Below are 23,086 nucleotides of genomic sequence, written 5' to 3' on the forward strand. Positions count from 1 at the left end.
AAGGGGGATTTCAGAGCAAGCGTTTAATATTCATTTTGTTTCTGTTTCAGTGGTTGATTTATTTGTTCATACTCAAATGTATTGCTTTTTTTGAAAATGTACTCTACCAGAAGCATTTCTGTTAACCCATTGCCCTCCAAGACCCCTCATGTTGTAAGTTCACTTGCAACAAGGCAGGAGGGAGCCCTGGCTCCTAGCAGGTAAAGATGAGTAAAATGTCATCCCCCAACCCGTTGGCCTCACCGCTCACAGTGATGCATGGCACCATTTCCATAAACACCCCCTCTGCCAGAGACATGGAAGCAGCAGAAAAAGGCAGGTGTCTGGCACTGAACCCCAGACTGTCGCTGGCAAGGCACTGAAGGCTTGGTTGGAATAAGCCTCCAAGACCGAGATGCCCACCTGAAATATATGAGACACCTCATGAGAACTGACTTCTACTCCCACCAGTTTTCTGATGCAACTGAGTTTCTTCAAGGGCAGAAGCACTACAACATGAGCCTTTCTGTATGGTGGCACCTATGTGAAGGATGATGAGCATTGTTGAAACACCACGGACGGACCAGCAGACAAGAACTGACTGCAGCTGGGCTTTATTTTTAGTTTTAAATTTAGTAGGTTAGAAAAAAACCCAGAATGAATGTTTGAACATTAACACTTTCATGCTAGGGATCAAAGCCCAGAAGAGAAATACTGCTGGTCAGTGGGTTAGGAGCAGGGCCCAAGTATAATTTTTTCGGGCCCAGTATAAACTTGTAACACGGGCCCCCTCCCTCACATATACCCATGGGGGTTGCAGCCTGGGCTGGACTTCCCAGGGCCTCCAGGCCCTGGTAAAGTGTACCTTTCCCCGCCCCATGTGGGGGTCCTTGGTTAGGATTAAATTCCACCAATCATCCCACGGGCACTAAATGCATGACAAAACCAACGAGAGTCCTGTAGCAATGGAAATCTACCAACTTCATGCAAATTCATGAAAGCAACCCTCGTTCCCATTTGTCTGAGGTGTGCCCAGGTAGACCTTGCCACTACTCTGTGCACCCATCACATTACCAGAACTGCCTCCAATTCACTGACAGCATCAGCTTCCAAATGGGGAATAAATAAGGCTTCAGCACTTCGTAACTCCATTTGTTCTGCTGGCAGAATGCTTCCCATATATTCCCCGAGAAAAGGCACAAGGGAGAGAAGGGTTTTTTCGCCTTCCTCTGCAGCATGGGGCACACATCACTTGCTGGTGGATTCTCTACTTTAAAGTCTTTAAACCATTATCTGAGGACTTCAATAACTCAGTCATAGGTTAGGGGTATATTACAGGAGTCATTGGGTGAGGTTCAGTGGCCTGCATTGTGCATGAGGTCAGATTAGATTATCAGAATCATAGAAGATTAGGGTTGGACGGGACCTCAGGAGGTCATCTATTCCAGCCCCCTTCTCAAAGCAGGACCAACCCCAATTAAATCATCCCAGCAAGGGCTTTATCAAGCCAGGCCTTAAAAACCTTTCATCCCTAAACTCTTCAAAATGTAGGACTCAATTTGTTGAGTTGCCCATTTGTTGCCCATGGTCCCTTCTGACCTTAAGGTCTGTGGGTCTAAGTGATTCTAGTGTGGAACAAATAGAGGTTTCACTTAGACTGTTCAGACACTTGAAAAAAGACATAGAAGAGCCTAGAATAGGTTTCTGTGTTCCTTGAATTCTGGGTGAAGTTCCTAGGAGGAAGAGAGAAATCTGAACCTGGCATGAATACAGAATGGCCTCTGGGAAGCCAACAAATGACTAACTGGCTTTTGGTCCAAACCCACCACTCCCCAAAATATAATTACAAAAGTTGGCATCACTTACAGCATCAGCCAATCAAAACATTGCATACCCTGACATCACTTCCTGCAAATACCCCTTTCAAGTGTGGAACTTCCTGGTGTGACCCCTCTCAACATCATCATGGGCCAAGGTAGAGATAAGCGAAACAATCAGATACCAGCACTGCCCACCATGATCTTTGTTCTCCAAAATCAAGAGGACCTCTCTCCAGTCTTGATAATGGAGTAGGTCAGAAGCAGCTCACCTCCAAAGATGGAAGGTGACTTGGTAAGCGCTAAGGAGGCCTTGCCTCACTTTGGAGTGCAGTGACTGAAATCTTTCCGGTTTGGAGGCTGTGACACAGGGGATTGTTTCATGCACATAATCTATACTCACCAACCTCCATCCATGAGAATGTAGCTGGAGGCAGGAGGTAGCTAGACAGCAGCAGTCTGATTGAATCGACCCCACACCCAGACCTTGGTTCACAGTCAACGCCATGCCCAAATAAAGACAAAGAGCAAGGGAAGGAATTTGGCTGGAGGCTGGTGTCTCATCATGGCCTAAGTAATCTGGCTGAGTCTGGTGCCGGCAAGAGGAGCACCCAACCAGCAGTAGAAATTTCCAAACAGAATAGCAGCCAGATAACCAGAGGGCATCAAGTTCCCTGTTAGTGCTGCCTCCCTCATGAGCACAGGACAAAAAGCATTAGCTTGGATAAGCCAGGAAACAGTCTGAGTTGTTCTCCTAGCACCTCCCAGTTCTTGTCCCAGAAGCATCCCATACCAAGCTCCTGTATTCTTCTGCATCCCTCCTTATAGTTCTTATAGCACCCATCCTCTTCTCCCCCACCCCCATATGCAGTTCCAGGATTATAGCTGTAATGTTATTGGTATCTGATGTGTTTTTTGCCCTGAAGGTTCTGAGGACCTCCCAGTTCTCCTGTTTCAGGTGTGGCTTGTCAAGGAATTCAGCCTAGTCATCACAGCCAGCTAATACGCTTACTAACTACACCTCAGCTGGGAATTTCCTACTTTGGGAGTGTGAGAGGACTAGAGATATGTTGGGATGTCAGGAGAGGGGGCTGGAGGCTCCTCTCAATCCAAAACTGATGGCAGTAAAGGAGAAGTCTTTCACTATCTGGCCGAGCTTTGATTGTTTCAGCCTTGCCTGACACAAACAGCAAGTGAAAACTAAATAAAAAGCTACTGTAAAAACAGCATTGCCAGCTCCAAGCACTCAAAAATCATTAATCAGACCCTCCACACAAAATAATCACAAGATTTAAAAAATAAAATAAAGTACAATGTGGGCCTTCTTTATTGCCAAGTTTCTGAGACTAAGGTGCTCTCACTTCATGTTTTAAAGTTTGTCTCTGCACCACAAGGGGAATTTTTTCTTTTTTTGTAGTGAAAGCTGAAATTCCCATGCATTCTCTTGACTCCAGAATCTCAGGCTTTAAGAAAAACATCCAATATCTCAAATATTGCAAGATTTGGCAATCATCAGTTACAGAAAGTTGCTAAAACAATCCAAATGGCAGGCAGAGCAGAGAGAAGTAGGCTTCACTGGACAGCATCTGTTTGAGAGTATGGGTGACTGCAGCATGCTTACAAAGAGCTACTGCTTGAGGCTTTCCATCCCTGCAGACTGAAGGCTTCAGTTAACCCCAGATACAGCATGGATAGTGATAGTCCGAGATGTCCACACAGCTTTCTCAGTCAGCATCCCTCCGCCCTATCCAGAATGGACCCCCTTGGCTCCATGACCTCTGGTCATTGGCTTGTCTCCCCAGATGGCCCACTTGGGGGCCAATTAGAGCCAATTATCATAGTAAATTTGTGATGTGGACATTACGTGCTAGGAAATGGGCTGAGAAAACCTAATTTCACTTCTTTTCAGGCACTAGCCTCAATTTTAACTAGTAGCCTAGAGATGAAAAGTGCCATCTTGCATTCCCCATCCCTCTGAGCCATCCTTTCCTTCCTCCTCTGATTCCTCTAAGCAAGCATCAGAAGTCACCAAACCCCCTCAGCAATGCACCTCACATAGCACCTTTCTCTGGCAGTTATGCTGCATTGGAATTTTAGATGCTTTTTTCAACATCTCTGGCCCTAATGAGAATTATTGAGGGACTGTCACAGACACTGCCTTGCCCTGCTGGAGATTGGGGTTGAGACTAGAGAGAGAGAATCAAGCCACAAAGGTACTCTCCAGATCTCAGATTCCTCAGGTTCAGACCTGTGGGATTGCATCAGCTCATTATAAAGATATGCGGCTATTTGCAAAATTAGGCTCCAGGTTTGGTTTTGATTTCAAACACCCCTTGTGCTCAGCAATGTTTGGATCCAGGGTGCTGGCTCAGACCCCTCTCTAGCTAAAAACCTGGATATGAGGTGCGGGGTTCCTGCCATCTGAGTCCCCAGGGGTTATTTATCCACAGTACAAAACCACCACATGCTGTATAACACTTATCCCATTTCTGCTCAGGGCTGGAATAATACTGAGGGGTTTGGGAGGATTTTAGACCTTTCTATGTCTTTTCCAAATGTGGAAAATGAAGAGGTACTTAAGAGTCTGCTGTTTATATTGAAAGCTAAAATCCCTTTAGAATTTAATCTCCCAGTGATGGATTTAAAACTGTTACAGACAGTCGAGTTCTTATTTTATCACTGGAGTTGTGTGGTAACTCTTTGAAGCAGGATTTTATTGAAAGCAGCGTTTCAGTTTCCAAGCCCCTGTCAGTGCGATGTCCGTGCTTGCATCTGTCTGACAGACATTAACTGGTAGCTCCAGTAAGGGAAGTCCCGTTCTAGGGAATTCCTGTTCAGTGACAGAATAATGAGGAAGGTGATCCCACCTTGAGGTAAATTCCAGCCCAAGATCCTACCAGTAATTGCTAGATTGCTAGATACATGGCCTCTTTCCTTGCAGCTCACTTCACATAACATACATACCCAGGAATCAATTCACCTAGCTCTGGGGCCGTTGCTGTTTAACAGCACATAGCACAACAGCTTAGGGCAGAAAATAAAGAAGAATCCTATATTCAGCAGGGGAACTGAAGGAGAGAGAATGGCGTTTCCCAAGCTGGAGCTTTGCCTGCTCTGGGATGAAGTTGTGTGGGTTCTTTAAATGGCCACGACTAGGCAAAACCTTAGTTTTACACTACATGCAAAAGACAGCACTTCCAGCAGCATTACACACCTAGCACCACATTGAGGCATTGGTTTAATTCTGACTCAGAGAAGAAAGCACCACCTATTGGATCACCAGCACCAATGCCCACCCCGCAGGTCCCTGGGGGCTGCTTGCTGGCCTTCCATCCCAACACTGGGCTGACCCAACTCCTGCTTGGCTTGTTAGATCTGGCAAGATCACAACCCATCATCATCTTGTAGCAGCTATAAAACAAGCCTGTGATGTGGGGAAAACCAGGAACAAATCGCTCTAAGGCAAAATAAGGTGAAGGAAGAGGCAAAAACTTGAAATGTTGGCTTATATTAACTTCAGGAGAGCATTTATTGGTTCTCTTCTGTGGCTGAAGTCTTTCTTCAGGCTATCTTGCCGAGAATGCCTGGTGGTGGAAATGTCCAGGCAACATGCTCTTTCACCCAAAATCTCTCTGTCGTTTGCTCCAGCAGCTTTTGTAACTGAAGAAAAAGATGAACTCTCTCAAAAGCAACCTTAGTGTCAGCTAACAGGGGACTCATCCCACAGAAGAACCAGTGCTTCCAGCATTCCCTTTGCTACGTTAGCTACCCATCTAGAGGGATCAAATCCCTCAATCTCTCAGTTCCCCATGAGCCTACAAGGCAGCGCACAGATTGTATTTCACAAAGACACAAGTCTTCCCTAGTACCTGAGCAACAAAAGCAATGCAGTGGTGGCTAATGGAGATGGCAAGCAGGTGCAGCTGGGAGTGCTGGGCTGATGGTGCTCACACCCACAGGTTGCCAGTACACCAGGATCTAACTGATGTGGGTGGCAGATACCAATAACCTTTCCTCAAGAGAAGCCTGGAAAGCGAGTATGGAACACTTCTGCGTGAAGATCCATGCTGGAAAGGGACTCCTGGGCTCTGCTTCCATCTCTGCCATTGACAGGCTCCAAAACACTGCACAAGTCATTTAATCAAGCTTCAGTCCCTGATCCTTTCCCTGACTAGGCCACGGATTCTGGCTTCCCACCAAATGGAGGGGTGGGAGAGGCCAGCTATAAAGTTCCCTACACCCCCCTGTAGGACATAATAAAACAGCAGTTGTGTGGGATGGGGTATTAGTAATATTTCCCCAAGTTGATTTAAAAGAAGAAATCAGATGCCACTTCCCCTTATCACTCACCTTCAAACTACAATGTCAGGTACCTGCAGCAAGTAACATCTTAGGGAGAAGAGACAGCTGGTGTTGTTGACCACTGTGTGAAAATCATGCTGGGGTGGCATGGCCTAGCTTGGAGGCAGGCAGTGGCATCCCACTTCTGTCTGCTGTCCTGGCCATTCAGAGGAGTTGGAGGGAGCACGGCTGAAAATACCTCTCTTCCCATCTGTCTTCACAGCCCTCGATGGAGACCTGAGGGAGAATGGGCAGAAAGGAGACAGGTATTCAGAGAGCATGAGGGACAGGCTGCGGAGCAGGATGAGATACAGTCAGACCTCCTGCACACTGCCAGCCACAGAATCTCACTCACCCACTCTTGTAAGAGACCCATAACCTCTGGCTAAGTTGCTTAATCCCTCTCACATTCTCACTGCCAGAAGTGGCTTTGGGGAGCAGGTGAAGGGACTTAACCCCAGATGAGCCTGTCAAGCACACTAGAAAGGAGGGAGGGTTGAAGGATTTTTACAGCCCTTAGCTCTGCGTCCCTTACCCATCAGGCAGTGACCCACTCTGGAACTCTGCCCCTGAACATTCAGATTCAGATGCTAGTTCTCTAGCTGGCCCCACTTTCTGATCCTAGAACTGGGATTCCTTCTGGTCTTAGAGTTTGAGAGTCTCTGAATGTTACACTGCCGGTCTCCCTTCCTTTAGGGGATGTTTTGGATCCTGAGTGCAACTTGGCAGCGGAGGTGTATTTCTAACGCTCAGCACGGTCAGTTAGTTTGCACATTCTCTGTGTTCATTCCTCAGCCAGGTAGAGGCTTTGGGAACATCCTGCACTAGAGCTGAAATGTAAACCTGGAGACCAGCCCTCGCCCCTCCCCGTCGATAAAGCTGCCGGCAGGAGTCACTGACCTTGTCCCCGTCTTTCAACTGCAGTTTCAGGAGGCTCAAAGGGGAGACACAAGGTCAGTGTCTTTTGCCTGAAACTGGCTGAGTAGCCGTTTCATCACCATGGAATAGCCTGGTGCTGAAGAATGTCTTGGCGCTGGGAGAGGAGCTGAAAGATCAGTGGTATGCAACATGCATGCGGCGTGCTGGGCAGGGACACAAGCAGGGGGCTGGGAAAGGATGGAGGGCAAGTCAGCTTCAGAGAGAAGGATGAAAACCGAGACCCTTTTTCTTTATCAATAGGCCCCTTTACTTCCTGCCTCGTAGTTGCCCTTTAATGGCTTGGAGGGACCACCCTGTCTCAAGGTGCAAGGGGCTTCAGTCTTCACAGCAGTTCAGTCCCGGCCAGGCCTCTCATCAGCACAGCCAATGCCTGTTCTAGCAAGTCATGTGTGCCGAGTTTATATGTGAAAGACTGAGACGAGGCCATCAAACTCACTCACTTCAGCTTTTCCGACACATCTGAAAGGGCTGGATTTTGCAGAGAAGTTTTAGGAGCCCACTGATTGCTGCAACACTTTCCTGATTTGTTTAACCACTTGTAAATGTGATTGCTTTTAAAATGTTCGTTAGTATCCAATGCATTAAACCTTATTCTGTCCCAGCACCTTCACATCATGCTGAGAAGTCACTAAGTCATAGGGCACAGCACCTTCTGCTTGGAGACAGTTGCCATCAGGTACCTCCAAAAGATTTCTTCCTGACAGTTGCTGGAGTTGCTAAAGAAAGCATGCACACCCGTAGGAAGAAGTCCTGACCTGGAACCCCTCATTAACTCTGACATCACAAATAGCCATGTTGAGTCCTGGACAGCGAGGTTTTCCTAGTGAGCAGATTGGTGAAGTCATACGGTATTGTGTGCGTTGGTTTTTGACGATAGTGCTCCTGTGAGTGACTAGGGAACACCATCTCGGTCTTTCCCCTCACACTGCTCTGCCAGGGCACGTCAGATCTGAGCTGCTGCATCCTCTGATATTTCAGTGCTGGGCTTCTCCCACACAGATCCCACCTTGGTGTGCTATATCAGGGAACTTGGGCACACCCCCACTATTGACTGAAATAAGACAGTCAAACCAGTCTCGATGTGACGCAGTTAGGATTTGAACACTGACTTTGCAATGAAAAGCTAATGCACCAATCCATTACAAAACCCATGCCCTAGGGCAGCATAGCTATGATGGTGAGCTGACTGAGAAAAGGACCGAAAAGGGACAAAATTTGTCAGAACTTGTGAACTGTTTGGGTCGGGAACACGTCTTCATATACATAAGCACAGCACCCAGCACAACGGTGCCCCATTTCTTATGGGAGTCCCTGAGAGCTACTGCAATACAAATATTCTGCAATAAAAAATAATCATTCTAAATCCAGTTTAGGAAAAATCCAGGACTGAAATAGTAGGTGGGAGCTGTGATCCAGGCTGGGGGTGCATGGCAGAGCTGGTTCCTTGCACAGAAGCTGCTGTTCCCTGACCTACGCTGAGATCCCCTCCATTTCAGGAGCGTCAAGTTCACCCATTACTAATTTAAAAATTATAAACGCAGACGCCATTCCCAGGGAAGAAGCTCCTGAAACATTTCGTAAAAGAGCAAAAGCCAGAAGAGCAAGCGGCATCACCTGAGCTTAGAAGTCTTTTAGCAGCTGTCATCAAGGAGAGAAAGAAATGCTCAGCATAAAAGCCTGTTATTTGATAACAACCACATTAGAAGTTAACCTTCTCCCCTTCCCCCATTCACGGCCGCAGGATTTGTGGAATGCTAAAAGCCGACAACCATGCAAACGAGAGAAGCCTCCGCTTCCTATTGTCTGTGAGCTGCACAGCCAGGCCTCAGTGTTTCTGCCCTGCCAGCATTCTTTGTGCTTACGTTCTCGCTTGCTTGCTCTTTCGTACCCCTGACTTTCGTTCTGCTCTGGTGGCGCTGCTGACAGAGTGGAGCTGTGTTACAGCGGCGCCTCCGAGGCTGAGAGCATCAGATAATGCTGGCTGCCCACTGGCCACTGAATGTGTGGGGTGCACCCTCCCTTGGAAGATTGAACCTGCCAGTGCTCTGCCTCTTTAGGCAGGGGTTCACAGGGCACAGGACACCTAACAGGCACCCAGACACACAGGACGAGATACAAAGGGTTTGCCTTCAAGGCAGATGGGGTATAACAGGGACATGAATGCAGAACTCAGAAATTCAGGGAAATCTTGCAAGTGAATTAGTTAAACTGAGCCTGATGTGCTAGAACTGCCGTGAATGCCTTTAAAACTAGGCTAGTCATACTGCTTAGGCAAAGTGCTGGAAGGCAGCCAGTCAGAGCCAAGCCTTCACTAGACCCTAGGGTGGGGAATGGGCCCTAATTTTCACGACTCGGTATTTTGCAGATGTGGCCCCAGGCTCCTATTTAAATGAAAGATTCATGCAGAATGTGACTTATCAGAAGCCAGTGTCTTGGCCTTTCTGAATAGGGAATGTGGGTGTGCCTTGCATTTTACAATGCACCCAAGAGGCACAGGAAATAGAGCTGGGGAGTAGCAGGCAGGGCCGGATTAAGGCAATTTAGGGCCCTAGACACTCTGTGACATGGAACCTGCTACAACTCAACCCTGTAGGTCCACCCCCACCTCACGCCCCCACACAGGCATCCAAGAGACAGGGGTGGCACTATGGGGCTCCCTTCTAACTCCTGCAACTTCTGACCCCTCAGGAGCAGATGGAGTCGCCTCTCTCCCCACAGAAAGGTAGGGGGTCACACAGTGGGGTCTAGTGGGGTTTTGAAGTATCCAGATTGCTAAAAAGTGAGCCAAATACAGCTAAAGATGAACTATCAAAGATTTTCCTATGTCACATTCAGGCTAATTTCATTACAATTACTAGCATTATTACAAGCACCTCTCAAGTATAAAAGGCGACACAATCCCTGCCCCAATGGGTTTACAATCTAAAAGGCAATAAAACAGATAGAGGGTATGAGGCAGGCCACAGCATATAGGTAAAGAGGCCAAGCTGGAGACTGGCTACTCTGGTGAGTTGATAACATGGATCCAGAATGTATAGAAACCACTTTGGATTCACTGTACTTGATAACAGGGAGGGGCTATTTGAAGTCATCAGACTAAGAATGGCTCCCAGGACACAGCAGTGCAGGGGCGTTAGACTTCAAGAAAGCCAGTCTGGGGGACATAGGGAACCTACTTAACATGGAGCAGTTGGAAGAAATATTAAAACCTCTTGAGTGTGGCTGGAGAAGCCTAGAAGACAGTCCAGTAAAGGGACATGAAGTCCCTTTGCAAACGAAGCAGAAATGGTGAGTATGTCTTCAGAAGGAGCTGCTCCAAGGTCTGAGGGGAAGAAGACTTTATGCACAATGGAAAAAGGGTGAAGAGGAACAAAGAGCTTTGACGAGTATCTTAGAGGGACAGACCCCAGAGAGAAAGATCATAAGTACTGAGGAGGGAGATTCATGTAATAATCATTCTAATATAGCTGAGCTACTGAACTGCAAAGAGCTCTGGACAATGAGAGAAAGCTATTTAGGAAGTAGGCGTCAGCTTGCACGCCTCCTGTTGTGTGAACACATTCCACATGCAGGCGCAGTTAGGACTCTGTGCATCCACATGGCCAGAAAAGTGCTGCCCCACCGTGTGCACATCACTAAAGACCTCACTGCACAAGCACGGCAGTAACTGCACACTCAGAAGTAGGTGCAGTCCTCAGGCCTTGGTTTATGAGAGTCGGGAGCCCGAAGTAATGAAGACCTGGTTGTCAGCATAACTGTAGGTTGGGGCACTGGATGGCTCTTAGGTTTATTGATGGAATTTGGAGCCTTTCCATTCAAATCCAGTCCAGATCAGGAGTGAGCACAAGTTGCTACCCTCTGGCAGTGTTTTGTAGTGAAATGAACAGGAATTTTACCCCGGTGGTTGGAGGAGAGTTGTTAGTCATAAAAACAACCATCACAATGAGCGCTCACTCACCATCCTTCTTGACTGTCTCAGAGAGGAGAGTAAACTTCACTCTCACTCCTACAGCTGGTCCTTCCAAGAGAGCATAGGGCACGTTGGCGAGGGGTGATTTGTAGGGTTCCTGCTGTTTGCATTGTATCCATACTATAGTCAGAGAACTTCAGTCTCCAAGGGGCATCATTCTGGTATCTCTCGCTTGCAAAGAAAATCTCTTCGAGGAAGCAGATAAACTGCATCATCGGGTGGGATAGCTAAAATATTTATAGGGGAGAGGGTAGCCTTGCAAACAATCACTCACCCACGAAAGAAACACACACCACGTAAGTTGTGTCAGCTTTCACAGGAACACAGCTCGCCATCTGCCTCCCTTCTTTATCAGAGAGTTGAGTACAGAGGGGAGAAGTCTTCAGTGACTCCACAGCAACTTCACACAAGTCGGCAGGGGCAACAGCAAAAGGCATGAAAGGCATGCTCCAACTCTGTTCTGCAGAAGGTCTCCCTGTCACTACACTGGCCCTGTTTCAACAGAAACAGTCACAGCTTTTTGATCTCAGCAACAGCTGCTCACCTCCTATCTGGTTCCTGAAAGTGATTTTGAGCCAAAAGGTCAGCCAGGTACTTTTAGCCCTATCTTCATGGCAGAGGAACGACATGACCTGTTAAGTCTCTGCCGACTCACCTGGGCACTAGCTCACTGAAGGTCTCTGAGTCAGGGCAGCCGCACTTCCCTGGGGTTGTCAGTCACTTGCAGGAAGGGAGGTAGACTAGCATCTGCCACTGCAGCAGTAGCATTTACCAGGGGTCCCTTCCCCAGCCTGCCCATTGACCCAGGCAAGTGAAAAACTGCCAGCCTTGGAAAGGAAGTAGAGGTGTGTTGTGGGGGGGGGACACCTGTTAATCCATGTTAAACTCTCATCTGAGATAGATGCAGCTAGTTCTAGTGCCACCAGGCAGGATAGGAAGTCAGGGATCACATGGGGCAACGTTATTTCAGGAACATACAAACAGACCAGGCATCACATCAGAAATCAATGGGACCTGACCACTAAATGACCTGATCTCTACAAGGTGCACAGTGGGATCACTTCAGGGACATACAGTTCTAAGATCCAATGGGGCCAGGGGCACGCAACCATTCGACTCCTCAAGAGTCGGTGCCCTGGCAGCATAAAACAAATTCCTGAAGTCCTAGGGTGCTGGCACTCCGAGTTAGACTGCTTTGCCATGGTCGCTGTAACCAACCTGAATGCACTGAAAGGGCAGGCAAGATGAATCTCACTCCAGAGAGGAGCAGATGGAGCCAGACTGAATGAGAGGACCCTCAGCATGTTCTTTAGCAGAAGAGGAGGAGGAGGAACTGTTCCCCATTTGCTTCATGGAGTAGGAGCTAGGCTTGAGTTGCCCCCTGCCCCCAGAGTAGTGTTCGTGCATGACTATCCCCCATGGACAGATGGATGAATACACCCACCCAGCCCAAGGCCTGGGGACACTGCTTTGTCCTGGTACAGATCACAGGCCATTTCTCAGAGAAGTCTTTTTGCAGAGAAGTTACTGAACTAGATCATCTCCCCCCGACTCCCTCCCTTGAATAAGCACCTTCATTCTCTCTCCCCAGCTCTCCCCGCTACTGTTTAGTAAAGTGCTTCACATGCATGCCTCCAGTTATGCTGCACAGCCTGCCTGGCAGGAAAGTCGCTATCATTGTCCTCATTTTACAGATGGGAGAACTGAGGCTAAGCAAAGGGAAATGACGGGCTCATGGCCACACAGTGGCGTACTGAGGTGGGGACCATGCCCCCGGGCACCGGACTGGGGAGGGGTGTCGGCCAGGCCCTCGGAGGAGGAGCCACCCCACCCCCTGTCACAGGCAGCCAGGGCATCCTCCCGGCTCCTCCACGGAGGGAGCCGCAGGGACCAGAGCCTGTCACGCTTCCCCCGCCCCACTGCTGGGCAGCCCCCACTGCCTCCACAGAGGGGGTAGAGCAGGACATGGGCCTGCAGATCCACCCCTATGGGGCGCAGCCAATGGGGGGGGGCACCAATGTAAGTATGGCCCCTGGGCGCCGGAGACCCAAGGTATGCCACTGTGACTACACAGTGAGTCAGGAGCGGAGCGGGAAACAAAATGCTCAGCCCCGTGTTCTAAACACTAGACAGTGCTGGTGATACCAGGGAAAAGGCCAGGTATGCACAGGGGCTCTTGAAGTGTGGGAGGGATGATCCCCAGAAAACAGATTTATGTCCTATTCACACTTCCTTTTAGGTAGTTCTTTTTTGCCTATGCCTTTAGCCTCAGATGCATTTGTGGAGGGGGAATGGCAACATACACACATTTCAGTTTCCAGATAATATCAAACCAGGATCCCTGATACTCATCTGGAAACAGACACACCTCAGCTAAGTTCACAGTGCCTTCTGCTCCCGCATAGAGATGTCAGCTTGGGATCTGAATCTCTCCCAGCTCTATTGACTTCAATGGGAGTTACATGTTCTCTGCGGGGGAGGAGGGGTGTTGAATCAGGCCTATGTTATTTACATCAAGCTCACACAGCTGTGAATAAAGATAATTGAATCCCATGACCCCAGCTGACTGCTTGCTGCCTTGGGTGGGGGTCAGAGTTTAAATCACATGCAGCAGGGCAGTCTCCACGTTCTCTGGTTCTCTCCACAGTAAGTCTTCCATGTTTGGTCCATATAGCACAGTCATCCACAAATAGGGTAATACCTATTCCTGTCCATATACTTACTGTTGCTCCATTAGATCTGGCATGGGCAACAGAGATGCAGATTATTCAACGCCAGGTCACCAAAGATGGACACAGTTGTTACCAGATTCGTTGCCGAATGAGACCATCAGTAGTACCCAAAGTACTATGTGATGGTGGCTGGTGACTCAGGAACTAACCTGCCTCCCTGTTTATCACTCCTACTACAACAGGACAGCCCTGCTTACACAGAACTTGGAGGATGGGGAAGGGCAGCTGTCCTGCCAACTCATATCTCTGAGCAACTCCCAGAGAGGTCCCATCTGATCCAAAGAAGGGTGCGGCTGGCTGGATCCAGGCATCACTCAGTACCGCATGAAGACCCTGGTTGCAAATGCAATTTCTCTGAATGTTCTCAGTGCTGGTTATAAGGTTTCTGCAAGTTGGGATACGATCTGGGCTACTCGTAGCTTCCCTAATCCAGTCTGTTACAAGCCAGCACGGTTTGGATTAAATTGCACAATGCTTTGAGTTATGTTTACAGACTGTGATTAAAAAGCCTGCCCAGTAACTGAATGGCTCTGCACAATGGTGTCTTTGTCTCATCCAATCTGTAGATCACAGAACGAAGGCTCAGAAGAGGCAGGCCATTCTGTCAGCCATACACTGAGTGAGAGGTAGTTCGCCCAGCTCCGTGACAGGAGAAGAGCAAGTTCTTTCAATCCTTAACTATGCTGTCTGTGCAACCCGTTCTCATTGCCAAAGATTTCCCTTTGGACCAAACACAAGTGGGGAGTACAGATCCATTGGGGCCTCAAAAACTTTGCTTCCCCCTGGATGTTTTTATTAACCGTCTTTCTGCTTCTTCTGTAAGGTACTTTGCACACTACTGGGAATGGTAACAATAATGAATAATCAATGATAATCAAGTGGCCCAATACTTTGTGTTGCTATATTTCAGCCTATGGATTCCTCACAAATTATTCCCCTCAAACACCTCTTCAACTATTTGTTATTCAGGATGTGATCAGTAACGTAGTGCAAGTCATATGAGAATGTTTGTTCCCTGATCGCAGGATCTAAATTTGTACAAATAAGGAAAGAGGGAAATCAATGAGCCTTCAAGATGGCCGTGCAAACCTTTCACCCTGCAACCACTGTGTGAATCTATATTCACACAAGACTTCTGCTTGTGAATAATTCTTTTAGAACATCAGAGATCCTTGTCAAGAATACTCATAGAACATGAATAAAATGGGACAGAGCTGGAGTGAATTCATGTTCTGTATTCAATTGAATCCTCACTAGTGCTTTTTGTAGTATTCATCCTGCTTTAGCTGGGAAGGTGGGATCAGCCAACGAGATGGGTTGGGATCTCAAATTTGCCCCCGCAAAAAAAAGAATGCAGCACATGGTGCATTTACTCCTGTGATTAGTTTCTTTGCCAGTCCCTCATGGGCTCATTATGTACTTACCTGTTAATAGGACAATATCCATCCTTTGTTAGCCCTACACAAGGTGACCCAAGAGGCTCTGGCATGCTCACGTGCACACTTAATTCTGACTGGCTCTTACAATCACACAAGCCCAAAGTCAGCTGGCGCCACTTTCATTCTCCTGTCATATCCTATGCCGGGTTCCTTTGCAAGATGATAATTACATTGTACTAGACTTGATAGTCATAATGAGGGCAGGTGCTGATTTCCCATCTAAGCAATTTACACTGTGGATCCTCCAGCAACAGATGAATCCCACTGAAGAATCTGGGGTAACGGCTGTCTGTGTGATAAATACCCAGGGGTCAGAGCAAGAGTAACCCCTCAAGCAAGGAAGAGAGACAAGAGAGAGGGAAGGAAGGGGAAGAGAGGACTGCAAAGAGAAAGGAAAGGGAGAGAAAGAAAGAGACAAATGAGAGGATAAAAAGGTAAGAGAGGCAAAGAAAAGAAAAGGTAATAGAGGCCTATGAGAAAGACAGAGAGAGAGACATTGATAGATGTTATTTTGTGGGTTCCTCATGCCTAAAACCCTCTGGCGCCTTAGCAAAAGGAGCTGAAAATAGAATTCTAATAAACAGAGGCCATATGCCTATAAAAATACCAAAGCCAGAGAGTTACAATAAACATAAAAGTCCAAAACAAAGGAACTGAAAAGAAAACAAAAGCATCTCAAGCTGCACCCAGAAAGGTACCTCAGAGATGTCCTGATAGATGTGGAGGGGGCAGGATTCTGTAGAGAGAAGGGGAGGACAGAGAGGCTATTGAGAAAAGGCATGGAGAGAGACAAAGAGAAAAGGCAGCAGATAGGAAGAGCAAGAGCCTCTCTGACCTAAAACAAATTTCAAAGTTCTGTTATATAGAGGTAAGTTGATTAAAATAGTTTCTTTTAAAAAAAACAACAGAATTTATATCAACTCTGGAAGTCATCGTCATCCCTATCTGCTCACATACGGGCTGGCTGGAGCCCTCTCCAATCTCATCTTTCCCCCATGCACTTGGGCCCAGATCCAGCACCCATTCATGTTGATGGCAAAACTCCCTTTGTCTTCAGTGGAGCAGGAGGACAGGCCCTTAATGCCGAGCTGAATTTCTTATTTCACAAAATGTCATCAGGCTGGACTTTCTGCTGGAGAAAATCAGTAAAATGACAGCTCCCACTGAGAGAGAGACGCATCAAACACACTTACAAAGTGCATGAAACTGTCATGGGTATTCCTAAAAAGTGCTTGGGAAAAAAAGTGCTGTTCAGTACCTTGCCTGACCCTAATGTCTTCCATCTGAGGAGGTCAACATGCTTTACACACAAGCTAATCAAATCTCTCCTCATTACCCCCATGCTAAACTGAACAGAGAAAGAGAAAATCACTTGTCCGCGGTTACATAGTGAATCTGGTACAGAGGTAAAACAGGAGTCTGGATACCCAGGTCTGTATCTTTAACTGTAGTTAATATTGATTTAGCTCTCTGAGGGGAGTAGGGGAGGGAAAGACTTCTGGCTGAAGTTTCCTATAAAGGCAGCTTTCTTAGAAGCTGGGTTTCAAGATCATGCCTTTATCTCCAGCAGAGTGAGAGTTTATTCAAGATGTGACTCTCACTCAAGAGGCTTCACTTCCTGAACCATCATCTTTGAACACCACTCCTCTTATGCACCACCTACAGTTATAACTGAGTCAGGTGACCTGAACTGAGTACAGTTGTCCTGAGTTTTAACCTTGTTACAGGGATCTCCACTACATCTTTGACCCCTGTCTTACCTTTTCCCTGGCTCGGTTATAGTTGTAATAGAGACATGTCATGGAGTGAGCTGGCTGGGCTCCGCTCTGCTCCCATCTAGGTTTTCATGACACCTATAGGCTTGTAGATACTGTAAACTACTAGGGAAGGGTGCTAGTGGGAGATGAAAGAAAATAGCACTCCCCAGCAGTGGGGCAGGGGGAGAAGGGGCGCTGATGGTGGTGAGTTTGCCCCACATGGCTTGCAAAGCAATGGGGAGACCTGAGGCCACCTGCAGTAGCAAAGGCCTGTTAAAGCCTGCATCTCTAGCTATCGCTATGGCAACCATTCACACCTGCACTCAGCTCTAGCTCCGCCAGTGGAAGTGGCAGTCCCTATGGTCAAGACCCTTGGGAGCATGACATAAATCAGCAAGCAACATCCTGCTCACTCCAGAGAGACACCAATTTGTAACAGAAAATGCAGTCTCTGGCCGTGAATGTGTCCTGAGCAGTGTGGGGCTTGGGCAGCTCTGAGCATCATTCTGCTCAGATTCTTCTCTCACAAGTTACCTGATTCTAACTCGTGATTAGTGACCTGGCATTTTACACAAAAGCTACCATAAGCCAAATGTTCTGTTCAGCTCCCACCCTCCTGCCAGATACTATGCCCATAGCTCTCAGAATGGGATTGGGATCTCTAAGGAGTCAGGGAGACCCAGACAGGAATAAACACCATTAAAATAACCAAGTGATCTAAATGTTGGGGGGAGGAACATAATAAATATAAATCTATTTTTGTTACATCTGCTGAGATGGAACTTTAGGACAGATGCGTTCCATATCCTATTTCATCTCCATGTTACTGTAATGAGCTAAGGTCTGGGGTCTGAGCTGATTGTCTCCAGAGGCAAATTCTTAAATAATAATGAAAATTCTGCTTCCAGCCAGACAGGCAGCTATTCCTGTTTCCCTTTCTCCCATCTGCTGGAGGGTATGGGACTTCAGTGGGCTTCAAGGAGCACCCCTGCTGCAGCTTGTAGAACAGAGATGGAGGGAGTTCATCCGTATCCTGCACTGCTAGCAAATCCAGGAGTGTGAACTACTCCCCCGGGGGACAAGCAGGCAGACTTTTCAAGACTTGGTTGCATATTTAATTGCTCAGAAAACACTTGAGACAATCATACAGAAGAGGAAAAAACAATGGGCAGGGTGAAGGTCAAGGAAGAGCTCAACCCTCAACTCTAGGGCATGTAAATAAACCACCCTCATCCCATTGTCATTGCCATGCTGATGAGCCTCCTAGGTTTGTTACAAAAGTGAAGAGACAGGTCGTCCTCTTGCAGCTTGGTGCAATGGTGTCCAGTCTAAGAACAAGGCCAGGTCATTGCTCATTATTCCAGAGACCCTACTACACAAGAGACACCAGCATCACCAGTTAGGGAGACAAGCATAAAGTCTCACACCCTGCCTCTTCCCCAGCATTGAGCTGACACATGCATTCATGGGCCTGGTTGTGGAAACCAGCAAATGGTAGAGAGAAGAGGGCCCAAATCATAATCCCAATCAAGCCATGCTGCTCCATCCCCTCTTTGAGCCTAACTTTCTCCCTCCCATCTGATTCTTTCCCCTTTATGTCTCTACTGTTTATTGGGCATAGTTATTACTCTGACATTAGAGGCTTTGTTTTTAATTTTGTAAATTACAGCATAATTTAGATTAATTATTGCTTTGTCCCTCTGATCTTATTAAACCTTTAATCCCCCCAGAGATTCCCCACCCTGAGCTCAGTCTGGTTTTTTCACATTCATTGCGGAGCGGGAGCCGGTTTTCCCATGAGGGGAACCTCCTCCCTAGGGCAGCCTCACCTTACACACATTACAGCTCCCCAGGTTTGGCGCGCTCCAGATTCTCTTCCCTTTGGCACATTTCAGGGTGTTATCTCCAGAAGTAGAAACTACCAACTTATGTTGCCATTAGCGACCCTTCTCACCATCCTCAGAAGCCAAGGGATATGGGACGCAGCAGAATAAATGACTCTAGAGAGGCATTAGATGGCCTTAAGAACAATGTTCTGTTCCTGTAAAACTGGTGAAAGGCTTGATTCCCCTTCCCAGTCCCCCAAAACAACCTGTCCTATGCCCTGCATGCTTTGCTGACCCACCACCCTGCTGGCTTTTTTACCAAATATTTCCCACCATTGCCAATGCCATTGCAACTCCACCAGTGGGAAAGCTAGTGACATTTAGGTACCAGTAGCTGCAGAAATGTCTATGGAGCTGAAGTACCCAGTCCAGCCGTATAGTGGCTCTGACCATTCCTCTCCAACAGGACCCGGAGAAAGATGAGAAACTACTGCTGTTCTCCAGAAGCCCTCACCTGCCCATACCCTGTTGCCTTGCCTTGTAGGCCCACACCTGTTCTTTTACCTGGCCATTTCTGTTACTGCTCTCCAGTGATGATGTAACTCAGTGGATAAAGAGTCACCCCTTCTGGAGTGACCCAGCACATGGGACAAGAACCAGCCTTGACAAGGAAAGTCTCCAAGCAGCTCTGGGGATCCCTGCCTCTCCCCACCAAACGACACTTCCTGTTTTTCTGCCTGCTGACGTGCCTGGTACCCTCACTGTATGAACTGAGTCAGATCAAACCCAGATGCTAATTCATATTTACCTTGTCCTGAAGGCCATTGCGTATAGGAGCCCACCAACCCCAGTGTTCTTGTGCTGGCAAGAGGAATGAATGCACTTTCCCTGTGCTCTTCAGGCTTCTGCAAAGTCCCAAGTGACCCCGTTATCCAGCTATGGCAAAACCACTTAGCATAATAAATTGTACCCCATGGCATATTATTAAAGCCCAAGCATTCATTAAGCAGCAGAAATAAGCAGGGAGCAAATCACTGGGGAGTTCAGGGATCATTAGCCCTCCCCAGAAAGGGTGAGCAAGCAAGAAATGTTGAAAGATATTGGCTCAATACTGGCACATATTCTACAGCTATCCCAGTCCTCAGCCCCATACAGCTCTGCCTTGCCCCCCGATCCTGACCTACAGCCCCTTCCACGATTCCATTCAAAAGCCACCACCCAGCTCCACTGAAGCACTTCAGTCCTGTCCTGCAGACTCCCTGTAATTCCAGTCCTGAGCCTTCTACCAGCTCTGCTGACATCTCTCAGTCCAGACCACAGTGCCTTCTATTGTTTCCATGCTAGACCCCCTCCTCAGCAGAGGCTGGTAGGTTGCAAGATGGGTTTTCCGATGCAGACAAATGCCTGGGGATAGCAATGGCCAAACCCATTTTCATTTGTGACCTAAGTGAGATGTGAAGCTGGGGTCTCACAGGGCAGGAGGCAAGTACATTATCCAGCCCAGCTATATCCTATAAGAGTGATACCTCCTTACTCAGGAGCTCACTTTAGTGCATTTCAACAGATCCAAATATCAATATAGCTAAGAATTCAGCCATGAAACTCGCATGTTAATTTGCTAGGGTAAAATAGATTATAGAAATGTACTTTTTATAGCTACCAAGTTAAAGGATTTTCTGACCATCGGCTGCAAAAATCCCCTTAATGAAGCCCTGCAGGTCTCCAGGGCTTTGCCCCCCCCCCCCCTTGAATTATTGTTTCTGTCCTCAGTCTCTTGCCAAGAATCTCTTCAGCTCTGCAGCTGGATTTGATACAGGGGGGAGGGGAGCTTAATCACAGCAGTAAAGAGAATGGCAGAGAAACTGTTCAGGGGAGTCTTTCAAGGAGGTGGATTTAAGAGTCCCCAAGTGCGAAGGGGGATCCCAGATGCGCTACTCAAAGCCACAAAAACAGAGAGGCTGAATAAAACCTCTCCCAGCCCTTTTCTGTCTCTAATGTATTCCAGCCCCAGGATTAGAAGTAGGTCACTAAAGCTGCTGCAGGGAAGGGGAGGGGAGCATGAGGGTAGCACTGTTAGTGTCTATTAATCAATGGTAAATCATGGCCCACAGTCTATATGGAAGCTCACACTTTCTGGAATTGAGCCTAATTTACAGCAGAGTGAGATGTGCCACAGCAGGACGGAGTCTCAGAGCAGCCAGGGGAGAGGGAGGAGAGAAATGAGAAGAACAAGAGCAGTACAAGAGCTAGGGAGGAGGGCCGCCTGTTATCTCCCTCTCTGACCCAATGTGCTCCTGCTGAAATGGAACATGAAGGGCGAGACGAGCTAGCAAAATCAGGAGACAAGAGGCTTTAGCAGAGAAGAAACAGAATGACACACCAGGAGTGTCTTAGTGGAATTTATAACCTGGCCCTGCTCCTTCCCAGGCAGGTGTCTCTGAGCAAATGCCAATGACCCACCATTGACTATATCCCTCCCAGCCGTAGAGTGCACGACGTCTGCTATTGCCTGCATACAACTCTGACCTACGGGCATCATGAATGACAACTTTTCATGGGCAGCTGATTCCAGAGGGACTGTGGCTCTGCAGCAGAACTGCCTTCATCTGCTTCAAGGTGTCAAGAGGTGGAGGCACTGGAGTAAGAATGAGACAGAACTAAGAGCCAATCCAAGCCTCCAGCTCCAAGCCACATTCATTATGATCAATGGTCATTATTAGTATTTGGATGCGAGGAGCGCCGAGCAGAATCAGAATCCATTGTGCTGGGCTTTGTAGAAACGATTCAGAAGTCCTTTGGGATTCCAGAAAGCTCTGAATGTCATTACCGTTCATATTCGCGTTGCCTCTGCACTGCCTGGGCCCAGCCAGGCCTGAATGTGTCAAAACAGGCCAAGAAAAGCTGCTTTTCTGGTACCCTCAGACCAGCTGAGGTAGGAAGTAGTGGAGACCTTGTAAGAAAGCCTGTTCTCCTGAGATTCCCAACAAGGATAAATACCCAGATACATGGATGCTTGTTTGATCCTCCAGACCTTCTAAGAATCTCCCATAACAGCTTTTGAGATATGTAAAGAGGCGTGACTAGGAGCACTGCATATACCCAGTTCCCTCCTCACATTAGATGATAGACCTCCAATAAAGTGATTATAGATGAACCCTAGCAGCACACTTGGACCCAAACGTTCTCCAAATTCAAGGGTGTTGGGGTATGGAGCAGAACAGAGATGTCCTTCATACTGTGGTTTAATGTCCACTAGAGACTTATAAATTGAGGCCTCTGAACTAATTTCACTCGTGAGCCACGGGAAGATCCTAACCCCTGTCTCCTGAAGGAAAAGGCTAGGTTATGAACCTACCTCTCCATGGAGCCTCCAGCTTTCTATCCAGCTAAATGGTAAACAGTATAGGTACACAGAGCAGCAGTGCATTCAGGCCATGGACTGATGGTGTTAAGGGGCTGACTGGTGCCCATTAGTACAAGTGTTACCTGCTTGGGGGCTTTGCTTGCCAAGGCAGATGCTTGCCCCATGTGCTGTGTCGCTCCAGAATGATGAGCTGAGCTATGAACCGTCAGGCAGCTTCCTGGGCCCTGCAAGCAAATAACCTAGTTAGAATGGAAAGGGAGGTAAGTAACAGATAACTGCCCTGCAGGTTCGTCTCACAGTACAGAGAAAACTTGAGTCATCATCATCACATTTTGCCCTAAGAAACCCTTAAAGGACCAGGGAAAGACCATCCTTGGAGATCAGCAAGGAGCCAGAGGGCCTCGTCCCTATTGGAAGTCACATTGTTTCAGTCTGGAGTAGAGAATGCCCCATAGGAACCAATTTTGCTCTGGCACTTGGGGGACAGGAAGGGTTGGACGTGGAGAGGACTCAGGTTTCCCAGCTCTGATCTACTGGGTTCTGCGATGTTAATGAGCCTAAATGTTCCTAAAAACTCACTGTTACAGTTTAGTTAACAGAACCGCTTCCCAAACCAGGCCAGACATCCCTTCTCCAACACATGCCCCCACCCTCCTTCCTCCTTCATGTCAGGCTGAACCTGAACCAGGCCCACCTCAGCAACATTGGGTCTGAAACCAAACTATTGGCAGGAGATTGAACTGGGCGGTCCCATCTCAACTCTGGTGCCACAGAGCACCATAGCACCATAGTCCAAACCACTAACAAACAGGAAAATGCAAGACAGCAGTTTGCTGGGATACCTTCATAGCTAAGGGGCATGACAGTTCTAACACACAGTTCTGGACATATTGTTCTCATCCCTCCCGCCCAGTTGTACCCC

The 23,086-nt window shown here is 47.7% G+C and overlaps 1 long non-coding RNA gene across 1 annotated transcript; it reads right to left on the minus strand.

Annotated features, from left to right (window-relative positions):
* Positions 1-5,316: 5,316 nt before the first annotated feature.
* On the minus strand, positions 5,317-22,379 carry LOC137153956 (uncharacterized). Its single transcript, XR_010919975.1, has 3 exons — positions 22,287-22,379; positions 6,147-6,374; positions 5,317-5,456 (listed from the first exon to the last, which is right to left on the minus strand). It is a non-coding gene; the product is annotated as an uncharacterized lncRNA (long non-coding RNA).
* Between the last annotated feature and the right edge of the window lie 707 nt (positions 22,380-23,086).

Source organism: Emydura macquarii, unplaced genomic scaffold (assembly GCF_026122565.2).
Source record: "Emydura macquarii macquarii isolate MOO-44397 ecotype Brisbane River unplaced genomic scaffold, CSIRO-AGI_Emac_v2 contig_1253, whole genome shotgun sequence".
Taxonomy (NCBI): Eukaryota; Metazoa; Chordata; order Testudines; family Chelidae; genus Emydura; species Emydura macquarii.